Genomic DNA, 13,136 nt, shown 5'->3' with positions numbered 1-13,136 from the left:
CAGGAGTGCTGATGCATAGGAGCACTTGTACCCCAATGTTTACAGCAGCCCTTTCAACAATAGCCAAACTATGGAAAGAGCCTAAATGTCCATCAACTGATGAATGGATGAAGAAATTGTGGTTTATATACACAACGGAATACTACTTGGCAATGAGAAAGAATGAAATATGGCCTTTTGTAGCAATGTGGATGGAACTGGAGAGTGTTATGCTAAGTGAAATAAGTCATACAGAGAAAGACAGATACCATATGTTTTCACTCTTATGTGGACCCTGAGAAACTTACCAGAAGACCATGGGGGAGGGGGGGAAAAAGGTTAGAGAGGGAGGGAGCCAAAACATAAGAGACTCTTAAAAACTGAGCATAAACTGAGGGTTGATGGGGGGTGGGAGGGAGGGGAGGATGGATGATGGGCATCGAGGAGGGCACCAGTCGGGATGAGCACTGGGTGTTGTATGGAAACCAGTTTGGCAATAAATTTCCTATTAACAAAAATTAAAAACAGAACTACCTTATGGAAAAAAAAAGACAATGATAAGCATTTTATTGTATTGTACTTACCTATCTGAAAAATGGGTAAAGGAACAATTTCATTATTATAAGGGTTGCAAAACTCTTTGGAAATAAGTCCTTTAGTCACACAGTGACTCTCACTGAACCGGTCTCTTGAAGCGAAGCATCACAAGGAAACTATCTAAGCCTACTCAGTAAACCAAGAAACTTCCTAGCAGATTTTCTTCAACTCACTCAGAAAATGTCATTAACAGAAAATTAAAAAAAAAAAGTAAGTGCCTGCCCTCCTTTAAAAGGGTATGTGATTTTGCTGAATTCATAGATGGGCTTATCCTTCGTTAGACTAACAGGCTGTGTTACTCCAAAGGGGCAACGTCTTTAGTGTTTGTTCGGTAAGGAAAGGGCCATACAGTAGAATGCATTTCAGATTACTACACACTAGATGAAGAGGGTCAAAATTCTGATGTGGGCTAAGAAGTGTGGTTTGAGTCCCTGTTCTATACGAGCAAATCTTAGCTTAATTCATGTGACTATATGGTAGCAGGGTATCCTATTTGTACCTCCCCCCTGTCCTCCCTCTGCTGATGCCCGGTTTTCATCCTGGAATATTGTCTCATCCTTGCTCCCCCATTATCTTGACTGTGGTTCTAGTTTTATTTCTGTGCACAGCCAGCCAACTCTGGAAGTTTTCCACAGCTAATCCTAATACTAGCGAACTTTTACACAGCACTTATGATATGCCAACCTTCAAAGGTGCTCAGATCTGGATCTGATGTTTGATATTTTTATTAAATAATCCTGAAAACTCTTTAAGAAAACTCTTTTAGGTCTTGGCTCATGGATCGGCACCACACAGAAGAAACAAAATCTGAGCAAACCTCTCACTAGCCTCAAACAAAAGGCTTAGCTACAAGAAATAGATTTCAGATGGCTAGGGTGGAACACTGTAGAAGGCTAGATGGAACACTGTATGTTCCAAAGGCAAAAGTCCGACTGCTGAGGAAGGGTGGAAGTTCCTTTTTGAGAGTGTTTTGCAAAAGAGGTGGGGGGTATGTACAAGGAAAGAGTACAAGCTTGCCCTAGAAGTTTGTCCTTTGTCTTGATCTTGATCAAGATCCTTTGTTTGTCCTTGATCTTGAAGGTGATCTCTGTTTGCTTGGGGACTTTGGGCTGGCAGATGGTAACAATGAGATTTAGGTGGGAGCTGACCACACCTTCATGCAGAGGCCAGGCAGCCAGAAAGACCACTTGGGTGACTTAGGGTGGGAGTTTTGGGTCAGGAGACCTGGAGATGGAGATCAACCATGTGGGGCAATCAGTCCTACCTGCATAATGGTGCTCCAATAAAAACTTTGAATGCTGAGGCTTGGGTGACCTTCCTTGGTTGGCAATGTCCATGTGTACTGTCCCACATCAACACCAGGGAATCCTGACTTTATGGAAGAGGACCACAAAAGCACTGTGCTTGGTACTATGCAATTCTTCCTTTGGCTGATTTTTTAAAAAGTATTTATTTATTTTGGGGGCAGAGCACAAGCAAGGGAGAGGTAAAGAGAGATGGGGACAGAGGATCTGAAGCGGGCTCTGTGCTGACAGGCTGACAGGCCTGATGTGGAGCTCGAACTCATGAACCGCGAGACCATGACATGAGCCGAAGTTGGAGGCTCAACCAACTGAGCTAGAAACCCAGGTGCCCTGTTCCTTGGCTGATTTTAATCTCTATCCGTTCTCTGTAATAAACCGTAATCGCGTTTTCATTACTGTTAAAGCATAATAATTTTTAGTGCGTTCTGTGAGTCCTTCCAGGGAATTATCAAAAGTAACAGTGGTTTGGGGAACCCCCTGAACAGGTAATTGGTATCAGAAGTGAGGGTAGTCTTGTGTTGTGTGCCCCCTTTAAACTTACAGAGAACAGGGGCGCCTAGGTGGCTCAGTCGGTTAAGCGGCTGACTTCGGCTAGGGTCATAACCTCGCGGTCCGTGAGTTTGAGCCCCACATCAGGTTCTGTGCTGACAGCTCAGAGGCTTGAGCCTGTTTCAGATTCTGTGTCTCCCTCTCTCTCTGACCCTCCCCCGTTCATGCTGTCTCTCTCTGTCTCAAAACAAAACAAAACAAAATGTTAAAAAAAATAAACTTACAGAGAACAAACTGAGGATGGATGGGGGGAGGGGGAAAGGGGAAAATGGGTGATGGGCATTGAGGAGGGCACTTGTTGGGATGAGTCCTGGGTGTCGTATGTAAGCGATGAATCATGGGAATCTACTCCCGAAGCCAAGAGCACGGTGTATACAATGTATGCTAGCCAACTTGACAATAAGTTATATGAAAAGAAAAAAAAAAAAAAAAAAAGACATACAAAAACTTCTGAGTTGATCGAGACTCTTCGAGGTTTGCCCAGATTCAGCCTCCAGTATAGAACCCCCTGGGGTGATTGTTTAAAACACAGCTTCCTGTTGCTACTTAAATCTATAGAATCAGAAGGGGAGCAGGCTGGGAAGCGGCATTATTAGCACGTTTTCTAGGTGAAGTTGAGTACCACTGTTCTAGACAAGGAGGACCCATCTTAGAAGAAATTAGCGTGACCCGCTACAACAAATATGCCAGAAAAACCTGAGAAGCAGTAATCCCAGCAGCTTTACTTGCTCAATTTTCTGTGTCATGTCAGTGCTTGGAAAGGAATCCAACGTGTAAAAACAGAGCTAAAAGTGATGGCCCTGGATGATCTGTTAGAAAGGCTCCAGGGAAGACTTAACTCCTTTCTTAGCACTCTTGCTTTTCGCAGAAAAGGGTGATGGTCACTTTCCAGGTCCCAGGAAAGCGGTGACCCACGAGTATAACAGAGGTAGTCACGGAGTCAAAGTAGGAGCGGCTGGACCCTGCTTAAAGGGATCATGTTGAGTAATAAACACCTGGTTTCACTGGGATTTCTGGTTTTCCAGTCTGAAGTCATGTTTCCCACTGGAACACACTGGTTCAGGAGAGAATGTGGGTTCAAGCCAGTCGTGTGCTGGCACTGACTCACAACACGTTTGGGAGCCGATTGTGTGCGTCTTTTCCCAATCTCCTGTTCAGGGACATCACGTGGTAGGTTGACGTTGGTCATGGTGGGGGTATTTACACCATAAAGATGGGCAAGTTGTACAAATCAGGCCCCAGCCACACTGGCTATTAAACATTTACCAGTATTTCACTGGTGCAAGCCTGGGCTGGGGCCAAAGGGAGGCATTGACATTTTCCCATCCTTTTACATGCATTGAATGAGAGAACTGTGATTTACTTTCAAAAACCTCAGTCTGACTCCAGAAGAATGCACAGGGCAATTTCTGCAAACAAAAAGGACACTTGATACAATAAAGGTCGTTTGCATATCTGTGTCAATCTGAGAAAGACAGGGCTCATCTTAATTTTATGAGTGACATTACAGAAAACTTGAAAGGGGTCATTTGGATATCAAGTATTATTTGTCACTCAGTATTCCTATAACCATTATTATAATGGTGCAGCCATAATAACAGTCAGGCTTTGATTTCAAAAGGGGGACTTTTTTCTGAAGTTGATTGAAGGGGATTCCTTCCTTTTGGCTTTGCCGTCAGCAGAAAAAAGGCACTAGTGTAAGAATGTGGTAAATGATGGGTAGCCTTGGATGGTGGGTCTTTGAGCGTTGAGTTGTAATAGTGAAGACGTAAGTGAGCCAAGAGTTGTGTGTTCACTGGTATTCCAGCCTACTCCGTCTTTCATTGTAATTTGTAAGTTTGAGTTAAGAAATTTCATTATCGGGGCAATGGAATTCAAAGCGAATGTTGTCGGATAAATGTACAATTCTTTTTTTTTTTTTTTTGCACTTAATTATGACGTCATAGGTGAAAGGAAAATTGATTTCTGCCTTTATTCTTACCATATTTTAGTATTTAAAATATTTACCCAATGCCTTGGGCAATATTAAAAGCGTGTCTTAGTTGGGTTTGCATTTTAATTCTCTAAAATGAACTAGCTAGGCGTATTTATACGACCAGGGACTTTTTAGATGGTGAACCTACATCTTAAAAATTGTACAGACTATAATATGTATTTATTAAAATTTTACACAGATCACAGATTGACTATAATTCTATGTTAGCCTCTTATCTCTTGTGAAATAATTTTTTTTGAAGCCTGTCAACTTTTAGACTAGTGAAAGGTGATTTCTTTTGGAAATTCTTATTTTTAACTGAAAAAAAAAAAACCCCAAATGGTCACAATTTCTCATAAAGCTAATTCACTTTAATACTGTCTCCTTAAATTGCCACTCCTAATATGGTTTTCTGGTGTACAGGATAATGCAGCTGAGAGGGTAGGGAACATTTATTGAGCACTTACTGACTGGGAGATGCTCTCCTAAGGACTTGATGCAGCTTATCTCAGTTAATCCTCTCACTAACCCCAGAGATAAGCGCAATTCTGATTCCAGTTTTCAGATAAGAGGACTGCAGTTTAAAGAGGCTAAGAAACCGGCCAAGGTCAAACAGATTCTGAGAGGCAGAGGCAGGCCCAACCTAGATGGTCTGATACCCAAGGCTGTGTTCTTAACTCTCTTCCTACTTGGTCTCAGACTCCAGATAGTTCTGTGCTGAGGAAGATCCCAGAATCAATTGGCCACATACATGTGATTCTGAAACAATTTTAGCTTCCTTTGAGGAGTTTCTAGGAAAGACCTCTCCTGTATCATTTGATAAAATGAGATGAAATTCCTGAAAAGAGCTCTTTGAGTCTTGGCCATGATGTTAGATGAGACACCCCAAACACTCAGATATCTACCCACTCGTTGCTTGTGATTGACTGATGCACGGATCAATTGAACAAGTCTAGCAAATCAATTGCATCATTCTCACCGAGTTTCCAATCATGAGAAGACACACAGGAGAATAATTCCCAGTACAAGGTGGTCTGACCGCCACAGTCAATTCTGGTTTCACCTTTTCAGGGCACCAGTAGGCTATGACTCTTTTATTTTTAAATTTGTTCAATATCATTATGACTATTATGAATTAATATGAATGCTAAATATTATTTATGACTCTTTTATTTTAATAAACTGCTGGAGCCCCCATGCTCTTATTAGCCAGAGTTCAAAGTTTCTGTCTGCAGCCCACTGCCTAGAATTTTCTTAAAGGCTTAGGCACCTGCACAGCTATGTCCCACTGAGGGATGCAGTCACTTAAGTTATACTGACTTCTTTAGTGTCAGATACTGTTCCTGAGTGTATGGTGTGGTTCAAGGGGGCCTGGACCCCAACACACTTTTAGCCTCTGCTGAGGCTCTGTGAGAGCTAGCTTTCTCCCAGGAATGCTTGGGTCTCAGAATGGAGCTCTGGAAACCAGCCAAGTTGCTTCTACACTTGAGTTTCTCTTTGGCCACGGCGTATAAAGGTAGGTCTGTGAACCCAAACCCAGCTGCCAGACAGTCTTAACTGTTTTGATGTCTGGCTCGCATAAGAAAGGTCTGGAGGATTGGGCTAAGGTCAGAAGGCGGGAGGGCAACATGCTATGGAAAAGGGTTTGGAGTTCAGGTTTTAGTCTATAAACAGTGGGTGTAACCACTGATGATTCAGAGTAGGGGAGAAAACATGAAGAAATGGATGTTTAGAGAATTTAAACTGATGTTGAATGGAAAGGAAGAGATGGCTTATGATCCTTACATTTCAGCGAACTTACTCTGAAACATTTCACCGATCATGAACTCAAATCTGAGTTCTCCCATCATGAACTCAAACCAGATGTTATTGTTGGTGGTCATGGTGGCAGATGCAGGGGGTTAGGCTTTTTCCTGTGACCAGAAACAGAGTTGTTCTGAACTTAACCCCAGTTGACTTGGAGTTAATTACATAGAAATACAGAAATACGATAGAACACCAACTGTCTGCCACAGTTAACTGCTGTGGGACCACCGCAGAAAAAGTCTCATGGGACAAGGCTCCGAAGTGTTGTGTGCTCCTCTAAAATTGTGATAACTCACTCACCTCCTCTTGCATTCTCTTTCATTGCTCCTGCTGCTTCCAGGCCACCCTGCCTCAGCTCTGCCCTTCACCTCAGGTCTTCTGTTTGCTCAATGATTCCACTGCCTTAGAGCTTCTGAATCACAGCCCTTTTCTCCTTTTTCTTTAAATTCACCCATCTATTCTCTAGCCCGGGAGTCACTAAACTTTTTCCTCAAAGGTATATAGTTTAAACTTTGTGGGCCCCATTGCCTCTGTTGCGACTATTCGATTGCCACCGTGGCACGACAGCAGCCACAAATTACATGTAAATGGATGGGCGTGGCTGTGTTCCAATAAAACTTTATTTATAAACACCAAAATTTCAATTTTGTATAAGTTTAACACAGCACAAAATATTATCCTTCATATATGTGTATACATATATATTTTTTAAATGTTTGTTTATTTTTGAGAGAAAGAGAGAGGGCGTGAGCCGGGGAGAGGCAGAGAGAGAGGGCGACAGAGGATCCGAAACAGTAGCTGACAGCAGAGAACCCAAGACAGGGCTCGAACTGACGAGTGGGGAGATCATGACCTGAGCAGAAGTTTGATGCTTAACCAACTGAGCCACCCAGGCACCCCTATCCTTTGTATACATTTTTTAATCATTTAAATATGTAAAATCCCATCGAGAATGGTTATATGGGCTTGTGGCCCATATAAAAATTGACGGTGTGGCTGGATATGACCTGGGGGCCATCGTTTATCTCTTCTTGCTCTATATCCTTTTCTAATTAATATTCATATTTTCTGACAGAGAGGATATTTATTGGCTTAACTAATGATCATGTTTAGGGTCTTGAGCTCTAATGTTGAATTGCTTGCGTTTTAATTCCAGATTCTAGCACTTACTGAACTGTATGAACTAAAGCTATTTATTTGTTTGTTTGTTTATGTATTTATTTATTTATTGGGCTTCATTCTTTTTCTTAGGTACAAGGAGGATAGCATTAACACTAATTCCATGGGTTGGTGTCAGAATCAAAAAAGAGACAATAGGGGCGCCTGGGTGGCTCAGTCGGTTAAGCATCCGACTTTGGCTCAGGTCATGATCTCACGGTCCGTGAGTTTGGGCCCTGCGTCGGGCTCTGTGCTGATGGCTCAGAGCCTGGAGCCCGTTTCGGATTCTGTGTCTCCCTCTCTCTCTGGCCCTCCCCCATTCATGCTCTGTCTCTCTCTGTCTCAAAAATAAATAAACGTTAAAAAAAAACAGAGAGAGACAATGGTGTTGAAGTACTTAGCTCAGCATGTGGCACAGAGTAAACACCCAGTGAACATTAGCTGTGATGGTCGTGGTGACTCTCAGAGTTCTCGAACAGGTACAACCTATGAACTTATGTAATGTAGGCCCAGGAGAGAAGAACCTTGGTCTATGTTGTGCACTGCTCTATTGCATGGCATTAGGTACTTGACAAGTATATGTTAAACTAATCTACATCCTTAGTTCCAGCATCTGTGGGCAGCAGAGACCCATGAGACAAAACAAAGTGACCTACACGTAAAATGTTCCAGGCTCCTGCTCTCTCCGAAAGGGAGTGTAGGCAGGCAAGTACTCAAGCCATCATGCTGTGGTCTATAAGCATGACTAATATTCCCTGACCATCTAACATAATAAGGTGGAGAGAAACAACCTTCAGAGGATGAAGCATAGGGAGGCACGGGAGGTAGAGTTGTTGACACTGACATAATCAAAATTGCGTTAACAAGAGGAGAAGTAACAGCACAACAGAAAGTTGCTCTAAGGGCTTTTTAAGTTTCAAAACCTTTTCATTGTAAAGCCAGAGACACAGAAAACATACAAATCAAATGCATGACTATTATAAGATAACCACCACCCAGGTCAAGAAATGGGATGCTGTCAGCCACATAGAAAATGCCCATATATACTCATTCATTCATGGAGGCTGCAAAAATAGTGATATTCTATTATTTTATTTTCATTTATTGGTTGGAATACTTACATAAATAGATACTTCCCTTCATCTACTATTTAGCTACACAGTGGATTTTTTCATTTACTGTTTTTCATGATGATGAGTTAATTCCTTATCTTCCGAGGACAACCAACTTTAAAAAAAATTATTAATGCTTATTTATTTTTGAGAGAGAGACAGAGACAGAGTGTGAGCAGAGGAGGGGCAGAGAGAGAGGGAGACACAGAATGTGAAGCAGGCTCCAGGCTCAGAGCTGTCAGCATAGAGCCCGACGTGGGGCTCAAACCCACAAAACAGGAGATCATGACCTGAGCTGAAGTCGAACGCTTAACCCACTGAGCCACCCAGGTGCCCCCCCCCCCAACTTTGTTTTAATTATCACAAATTCACAAATTTAAACAAACTGTAGGGAGTTTTAACCTTCTGCAACAATTGTCATTACTGGAGTTGAATTTGTCCACTCCTTGGCTGGTGGGGCCTCTTTGCTGGCCCTTGAATCTGAATCCTTTTGACATGACCTTAGTAGTCTTTGATAACTTCTTTGCCACCTCCTATTACAGTAGAAGAAATTCCAGGTTCATCTTGCACATTTCTTCCTCCGGACATGGGATTAGCCAGTTGTTCCAGAAATCCTAGTTTCTTCTACTGAGATGTTCAAAGCCACAAGATGCTCATTGCTGCTAGGTTGACCACAGTTTCTAGCCCTTTTTGGTGCACAAAGCTAGGAAATGCATACATACATTTCACAATGAAATATTTTATGAATTCCTATTTATACTTTCATTCAAATTTGAGATTTTAGAGCTTGTACTTCTTGATTACATCAATATCTCTCCTTTTCTTTTGTAGTTGCCTATTATACCTTATTGCTCTTTTTTAATACTTTCGATTTTAATTCTTAAGGACAGAGGAAATGATAAAATTAGAAAATCCCATAGTTGCACACCTGTTTTTTCTCATCATATACACAACACTCTCAAAATAACGACCCAAATATCACTTCCAATGGGATTATGAAAAAAAAATGTTTTTTGCGTATGTTCTCCCCAATCTCCCCCAACTTTTTAATAGTCATGTCTACACTGTCAGAGCACATACCCATTACACAATGCACTCTCTGCCTTTTAACCCTCATTTCCTCTTACTTTTTCAGGTAAATATATATTTAATGCTTACCACCAGCCCTTAAATTAATGTCTCTCTAGGCATAAGCTCATTCTCTCCACTCGATTCTTCAGGAAGGGCTCATGGGAACAATATTCCTCGAGTTCCTGCATGTTGATAACAGTTTAACTGTGCCCTTTATACTTGAAAGGCAGTTTTGCTAGATATCAAATCCTTGGGTCATACTTTCTTTCCTTGAATATTTTAAATATGCTACTCTATTTTCTTCCGGCATAAAGCACTGCTGTTGAAAGTCTGATGGTAATCTAATTCTCTTTCCCTTATAAGTCATGATTTTTTTTATTTTTCCTAAGATGCCCAAAGGACTCTGTTCTTTTATTTACAGTTCGGTAATTTTACTAAACTACGTCATGATGTTGGGTCATTCTGGAGTCTCAGAACTGCAGTGTGCACTGTCTAAATGATCATTTCAGGGAACTTTTCTTGAGTTAGTGTTTTTAGTGTTTCATTCGATTTTCTTGTTTGCTTCTTCAGAAACTTCTTATTAGCCATGTGTTTGATTTCCTTTTCTTCTCTTCGATATTGACCATTTCCTCTCAAATCCCATTTTTAAATCTAGTTTTAAAACTTCTTCGAATCTAGCTTTAAAATTTCTTTTGTTCGATGTTTCAAAATTCCCCTTGTTCACTTTCTATTTATCCTGACACATAGTCTAACGTGTTGATAAGTTCTCGTGTTCCTTCTGGTTAAATCTTCATTGCCAATATGACTTTTACTTTAATTGAGAATTCTTTTCTGATGTCTGTCACCTCATCTCAGGGATTTTCCGGTCCTGGTTTCCGGGGTCCACTTGCACGTCCTGCATCACTGTCTTAATGTCCCTTGGCTTGTCTGGCAATAGCAGGTGACTTTTGATCTTTTTCGAGGCCACGAGTTCCCGGTGCACCTTCACTGTTGGGCTGCTATTCTGCCGCCGGTTCTCTTCTTTCTGTCACCATAACATTACACGGGATTGAACCTTGATACTTTTCTGTCACGTATTTCTGTCGGAAATTAGTCTTCTAGAACTTGAAAAATGAGGCTGCATTCCTGGAAGCTGTTCTAATTTCAGAGAGCTCCCTCTTCTGTTGCTTTTCTGTAAAAGTGTGGTGGCTGGCTTTCCCAGATGGCCTGGCTCTCTTCTCTCATCTTTGGTCTGGACTTGCCTTGACTTCACCTCTACCTTCCCGTCCTGCTCACCAGGGGTCCCACCCCCAGCTGTTTCCACTCTGCAGGGGGCCAGGGGCTGCATTATGACTTCTGTGAGCCCCAGGCCTTTGGGGGTCTCTTCCTTCACTAAAAACGTCAAAAACTATATGCTACAGCTGCGTTGATATTAAGATAAATATATCAAAACATTTTCTTTGACCTAAAAGTGCTTTTTTCTTCTTCTTCTGATTTTCAAGAAATTCAAACACTCCACAGGTCCCTAAAAGGGCAGTGGGCCCTACGCACCGCCCCTCCTGTGCCTGGTAGATGACTTGGCCCTGGAGGGACCCCGTCCTGGAGGAGTGCCCGAGCGGGTCACTGGGGAACCCCTTCCAGGCTGTGCTAACCCCTTCGCGGCCACCTGGCACCAGATTGTGCAAAACTCAGTTTCAGCTGCTCTTCTCCACTTGGTCCGCCATGCTTTCCGGTGAATACCAATCGGTGCGCGGGCTACGACGGGGTAGTCATGTGCCCGGTGCCACGCTGTCAGCGCACCCTGCAGCCTGCTGTGCAGACGTTACGATGACCTGGCGGTCCTCTGGCTCTTGGTGGCTCGTCTCCACCTGCCTGTATTGTGGAGCGCGTGGGATAACTTGCCCGTCAGCTTTGCGGTGAATGTGGTCCAGGGATTTTCGGTTTTGCCGTCCAGTTGTTCCGGTGGCTTTGATGGGTGCACTTAGGGAGACTGAAAACCTGTTCCGCTGCCGCCATCCTTCTCTCAGAGCTTCTCGCCACCTTCCGAAGTCAGTAACTGAGGACAGCCTCCTCACTTGCCAATAAATCCAGAGCGAGACTCCGTGGCCCCCCAGCAGGCCCTCCTTTCTATAATTCTGACAATAAAGGATTGATTGGGAGTTAAGTAGCGGACTCTAAGATACAAATGTCTTTGAAACGGCTACGCGAGCGTAATCCGTTAATTTCTAAAGTGGAGTGAATTGTGTTCAGATAACCTGGCTTTCTATCCGAAAAGTGGCAGTTAAGGGTCGAAGGTGAGGGCGAGATGGGAGGTAATTCTCAAGTTGGGACATGTGGTGGAGATTCAGCCTCTGAGTCCACAGTGGACAAGGGGTGGGGATTTTAAGGTAGGCTTGGATGATCTCGACGTACTTTATATACTTTGCATTCTGCCTGTCATCAGGCAAACCTCAGAGGGCCCCACATACTTGAAAAGCCTTTATGCAGACCAGAAAGGGCTTCCACTTTCACCTTGAGTTGTAGGGAATTATATTAATAAATATTTTGTACTGAAGATTGTATTTGTACCCCTGGGAGTCGGAACGGTGGAGGCCGAGAACACCCAGCAGGCAGAAAAACTCCCAATGAGCAGACGCCAGCTCATTCTTGATGTTCTGTGCCTCCTCGAAAATGCAGTAATCTAGTTAACTCACCAATTGCCAGGCCAAATGATTGATGTGGAACTGTAAACCTGCTACGACCTGTCTTTTAAAGAACAAAGTCAAGTCTGGACAAGTTATTTCTGTCACAAAGGCCTTCTGGGCATTTACCTACCGGCTCCGGGCCTCAAATGCCTTCTATATTTTGCTTTGCGGGGCCAGGTCTGGCGGCCTACAAACTACATTTCCCACACTCCCTTGTACTTGGCTTCCTGTAAGGTTGGGCAAGTGGCAGAAAACCGGAAGGCGGGAGGAAGGGAAAAAACCCTAGCCTTCTGATCCCAGATCCTGTGGGAACCAGTAGAAGAAAAGCTAAGGCTCCAGACTCCAGCTTCCTCTGGTCCTGTCTGCATCAGCTATGCTGAGCTCTTCAGAGGTATCATCGCCAGCCGTTTGCTCTTTGCAGTCAAGCCACCACTATGCTTGTTTACCTCAGGGGTTTGCACACCACGTGTGCAGGGCCCCTTGCTTTCAGCTCCTCGGCTGCAAAAATGTCACCTCTTTCCATCAGTCCCCCAGCTTAGGACTGCGAACTTCTTTCTGCAGATACTGTTACCTGGGTGACCTCAGCTGCAGGGGGTCTGGTGTTACCTGGGTGACCTCAGCTGCTGGGGGTGTCTATAGTTGTTTCTGGTGATTGGTGTTAGTTGGGTAATCTCAGCCTCCCCTTTTTTTGCTTTTCATCCTTCTTGCTAATTCCTAGTCCGACATTTCTTCAGTTCTAACTACCCAGTATAGTGTTTGTACTGCTGATTGGTCAATTGAACTTGTTTTGCTGGTTGTTCAGCTGCTTTTCGAGAACTGGTCCACCACACTTTCCAGCACATCCATGGTGCCATGCTGGCTGTAAGGGCGGACTCGTGCCTTTCTTTTCACGGAGTGGGAATTAGGTGCTTTGCTTTTCCCC

The sequence above is a fragment of the Panthera tigris genome, chromosome B1 (genome assembly GCF_018350195.1).
Source record: "Panthera tigris isolate Pti1 chromosome B1, P.tigris_Pti1_mat1.1, whole genome shotgun sequence".
NCBI classification, from domain to species: Eukaryota; Metazoa; Chordata; class Mammalia; order Carnivora; family Felidae; genus Panthera; species Panthera tigris.
The sequence above is the reverse complement of the archived record's forward strand: the minus strand, read 5'-3'. Positions refer to the sequence as shown.